Source organism: Musa acuminata, unplaced genomic scaffold (genome assembly GCF_036884655.1).
Source record: "Musa acuminata AAA Group cultivar baxijiao unplaced genomic scaffold, Cavendish_Baxijiao_AAA HiC_scaffold_647, whole genome shotgun sequence".
In the NCBI taxonomy this organism is placed as follows: domain Eukaryota; kingdom Viridiplantae; phylum Streptophyta; class Magnoliopsida; order Zingiberales; family Musaceae; genus Musa; species Musa acuminata.
Genome location: NW_027020884.1, coordinates 1 through 5,000, shown reverse-complemented (window position 1 = coordinate 5,000; position 5,000 = coordinate 1).

Below are 5,000 nucleotides of genomic sequence, written 5' to 3'. Positions count from 1 at the left end.
TTGCCCCGTTTTTGCCTCCTTTTGGGCTGTTCTTTGCTAGATTGGGCTTTCGTATAGCATGGACGGTGCTGCTTCTCGCTTCGCTCGCTGTTCGCCGCTCGCCGCTCGCTCGCGCAGCCAAAAATGGCCAGTTTTGGCCCGTTTTTGGGCTGTTTTGGCCTGTTTTTGGTCTGTTCTGGCGTGGCGCGGTGACCGTCGTGAGCGGAGCAAAACGTCAGCCATCTCAGCACCTTGGAACCCCCCGGGTGGCACAGGGCTGGATGGGGCTTTCGTATAGCAGGGACGGTGCTGCCTCACGCTTCGCTCGCTGTTCGCCGCTCGCCGCTCGCTCGCGCAACCTAAAATGGCCAGTTTTGGCCCGTTTTTGGGCTGTTTTGGCCTGTTTTTGGTCCGTTCTTGCGTGGCACGGCGACCGTCGTGAGCGGAGCAAAACGTCAGCCATCTCAGCACCCTGGAACCCCCCGGGTGGCACAGGGCTGGATGGGGCTTTCGTATAGCAGGGACGGTGCTGCCTCTCGCTTCGCTCGCTGTTCGCCGCTCACCGCTCGCTCGCTCAGCCAAAAATGGCCAGTTTTGGCCCGTTTTTGGGCTGTTTTGGCCTGTTTTTGGTCCGTTCTTGCATGGCGCGGTGACCGTCGTGAGCGGAGCAAAACGTCAGCCATCTCAGCACCCTGGAACCCCCCGGGTGGCACAGGGCTGGATGGGGCTTTCGTATAGCAGGGACGGTGCTGCCTCACGCTTCGCTCGCTGTTCGCCGCTCGCCGCTCGCTCGCGCAGCCAAAAATGACCAGTTTTGGCCCGTTTTTGGGCTGTTTTGGCCTGTTTATGGTCCGTTCTTGCGTGGTGCGGTGACCGTCGTGAGCGGAGCAAAACGTCAGCCATCTCAGCACCCTGGAACCCCCCGGGTGGCACAGGGCTGGATGGGGCTTTCGTATATAGCAGGGACGGTGCTGCCTCTCGCTTCGCTCGCTGTCCGCCGCTCGCCGCTCGCTCGCGCAGCCAAAAATGGCCAGTTTTGGCCCGTTTTTGGGCCGTTTTGGCCAGTTTTTGGCCTGTTCTTGCATTGCGCGGTGACCGTCGAGAGCGGAGCAAAACGTCAGCCATCTCAGCACCCTGGAACCCCCCGGGTGGCACAGGGCTGGATGGGGCTTTCGTATAGCAGGGACGGTGCTGCCTCTCGCTTCGCTCGCTGTCCGCCGCTCGCCGCTCGCTCGTGCAGCCAAAAATGGCCAGTTTTGGCCCGTTTTTGGGCCGTTTTGGCCAGTTTTTGGCCTGTTCTTGCATTGCGCGGTGACCGTCGAGAGCGGAGCAAAACGTCAGCCATCTCAGCACCCTGGAACCCCCCGGGTGGCACAGGGCTGGATGGGGCTTTCGTATAGCAGGGACGGTGCTGCCTCTCGCTTCGCTCGCTGTCCGCCGCTCGCCGCTCGCTCGTGCAGCCAAAAATGGCCAGTTTTGGCCCGTTTTTGGGCCGTTTTGGCCAGTTTTTGGCCTGTTCTTGCATTGCGCGGTGACCGTCGAGAGCGGAGCAAAACGTCAGCCATCTCAGCACCCTGGAACCCCCCGGGTGGCACAGGGCTGGATGGGGCTTTCGTATAGCAGGGACGGTGCTGCCTCTCGCTTCGCTCGCTGTCCGCCGCTCGCCGCTCGCTCGTGCAGCCAAAAATGGCCAGTTTTGGCCCGTTTTTGGGCCGTTTTGGCCAGTTTTTGGCCTGTTCTTGCATTGCGCGGTGACCGTCGAGAGCGGAGCAAAACGTCAGCCATCTCAGCACCCTGGAACCCCCCGGGTGGCACAGGGCTGGATGGGGCTTTCGTATAGCAGGGACGGTGCTGCCTCTCGCTTCGCTCGCTGTCCGCCGCTCGCCGCTCGCTCGTGCAGCCAAAAATGGCCAGTTTTGGCCCGTTTTTGGGCCGTTTTGGCCAGTTTTTGGCCTGTTCTTGCATTGCGCGGTGACCGTCGAGAGCGGAGCAAAACGTCAGCCATCTCAGCACCCTGGAACCCCCCGGGTGGCACAGGGCTGGATGGGGCTTTCGTATAGCAGGGACGGTGCTGCCTCTCGCTTCGCTCGCTGTCCGCCGCTCGCCGCTCGCTCGTGCAGCCAAAAATGGCCAGTTTTGGCCCGTTTTTGGGCCGTTTTGGCCAGTTTTTGGCCTGTTCTTGCATTGCGCGGTGACCGTCGAGAGCGGAGCAAAACGTCAGCCATCTCAGCACCCTGGAACCCCCCGGGTGGCACAGGGCTGGATGGGGCTTTCGTATAGCAGGGACGGTGCTGCCTCTCGCTTCGCTCGCTGTCCGCCGCTCGCCGCTCGCTCGTGCAGCCAAAAATGGCCAGTTTTGGCCCGTTTTTGGGCCGTTTTGGCCAGTTTTTGGCCTGTTCTTGCATTGCGCGGTGACCGTCGAGAGCGGAGCAAAACGTCAGCCATCTCAGCACCCTGGAACCCCCCGGGTGGCACAGGGCTGGATGGGGCTTTCGTATAGCAGGGACGGTGCTGCCTCTCGCTTCGCTCGCTGTCCGCCGCTCGCCGCTCGCTCGTGCAGCCAAAAATGGCCAGTTTTGGCCCGTTTTTGGGCCGTTTTGGCCAGTTTTTGGCCTGTTCTTGCATTGCGCGGTGACCGTCGAGAGCGGAGCAAAACGTCAGCCATCTCAGCACCCTGGAACCCCCCGGGTGGCACAGGGCTGGATGGGGCTTTCGTATAGCAGGGACGGTGCTGCCTCTCGCTTCGCTCGCTGTCCGCCGCTCGCCGCTCGCTCGTGCAGCCAAAAATGGCCAGTTTTGGCCCGTTTTTGGGCCGTTTTGGCCAGTTTTTGGCCTGTTCTTGCATTGCGCGGTGACCGTCGAGAGCGGAGCAAAACGTCAGCCATCTCAGCACCCTGGAACCCCCCGGGTGGCACAGGGCTGGATGGGGCTTTCGTATAGCAGGGACGGTGCTGCCTCTCGCTTCGCTCGCTGTCCGCCGCTCGCCGCTCGCTCGCGCAGCCAAAAATGGCCAGTTTTGGCCCGTTTTTGGGCCGTTTTGGCCAGTTTTTGGCCTGTTCTTGCATTGCGCGGTGACCGTCGAGAGCGGAGCAAAACGTCAGCCATCTCAGCACCCTGGAACCCCCCGGGTGGCACAGGGCTGGATGGGGCTTTCGTATAGCAGGGACGGTGCTGCCTCTCGCTTCGCTCGCTGTCCGCCGCTCGCCGCTCGCTCGTGCAGCCAAAAATGGCCAGTTTTGGCCCGTTTTTGGGCCGTTTTGGCCAGTTTTTGGCCTGTTCTTGCATTGCGCGGTGACCGTCGAGAGCGGAGCAAAACGTCAGCCATCTCAGCACCCTGGAACCCCCCGGGTGGCACAGGGCTGGATGGGGCTTTCGTATAGCAGGGACGGTGCTGCCTCTCGCTTCGCTCGCTGTCCGCCGCTCGCCGCTCGCTCGTGCAGCCAAAAATGGCCAGTTTTGGCCCGTTTTTGGGCCGTTTTGGCCAGTTTTTGGCCTGTTCTTGCATTGCGCGGTGACCGTCGAGAGCGGAGCAAAACGTCAGCCATCTCAGCACCCTGGAACCCCCCGGGTGGCACAGGGCTGGATGGGGCTTTCGTATAGCAGGGACGGTGCTGCCTCTCGCTTCGCTCGCTGTCCGCCGCTCGCCGCTCGCTCGTGCAGCCAAAAATGGCCAGTTTTGGCCCGTTTTTGGGCCGTTTTGGCCAGTTTTTGGCCTGTTCTTGCATTGCGCGGTGACCGTCGAGAGCGGAGCAAAACGTCAGCCATCTCAGCACCCTGGAACCCCCCGGGTGGCACAGGGCTGGATGGGGCTTTCGTATAGCAGGGACGGTGCTGCCTCTCGCTTCGCTCGCTGTCCGCCGCTCGCCGCTCGCTCGCGCAGCCAAAAATGGCCAGTTTTGGCCCGTTTTTGGGCCGTTTTGGCCAGTTTTTGGCCTGTTCTTGCATTGCGCGGTGACCGTCGAGAGCGGAGCAAAACGTCAGCCATCTCAGCACCCTGGAACCCCCCGGGTGGCACAGGGCTGGATGGGGCTTTCGTATAGCAGGGACGGTGCTGCCTCTCGCTTCGCTCGCTGTCCGCCGCTCGCCGCTCGCTCGTGCAGCCAAAAATGGCCAGTTTTGGCCCGTTTTTGGGCCGTTTTGGCCAGTTTTTGGCCTGTTCTTGCATTGCGCGGTGACCGTCGAGAGCGGAGCAAAACGTCAGCCATCTCAGCACCCTGGAACCCCCCGGGTGGCACAGGGCTGGATGGGGCTTTCGTATAGCAGGGACGGTGCTGCCTCTCGCTTCGCTCGCTGTCCGCCGCTCGCCGCTCGCTCGTGCAGCCAAAAATGGCCAGTTTTGGCCCGTTTTTGGGCCGTTTTGGCCAGTTTTTGGCCTGTTCTTGCATTGCGCGGTGACCGTCGAGAGCGGAGCAAAACGTCAGCCATCTCAGCACCCTGGAACCCCCCGGGTGGCACAGGGCTGGATGGGGCTTTCGTATAGCAGGGACGGTGCTGCCTCTCGCTTCGCTCGCTGTCCGCCGCTCGCCGCTCGCTCGTGCAGCCAAAAATGGCCAGTTTTGGCCCGTTTTTGGGCCGTTTTGGCCAGTTTTTGGCCTGTTCTTGCATTGCGCGGTGACCGTCGAGAGCGGAGCAAAACGTCAGCCATCTCAGCACCCTGGAACCCCCCGGGTGGCACAGGGCTGGATGGGGCTTTCGTATAGCAGGGACGGTGCTGCCTCTCGCTTCGCTCGCTGTCCGCCGCTCGCCGCTCGCTCGCGCAGCCAAAAATGGCCAGTTTTGGCCCGTTTTTGGGCCGTTTTGGCCAGTTTTTGGCCTGTTCTTGCATTGCGCGGTGACCGTCGAGAGCGGAGCAAAACGTCAGCCATCTCAGCACCCTGGAACCCCCCGGGTGGCACAGGGCTGGATGGGGCTTTCGTATAGCAGGGACGGTGCTGCCTCTCGCTTCGCTCGCTGTCCGCCGCTCGCCGCTCGCTCGTGCAGCCAAAAATGGCCAGTTTTGGCCCGTTTTTGGGCCGTTTTGG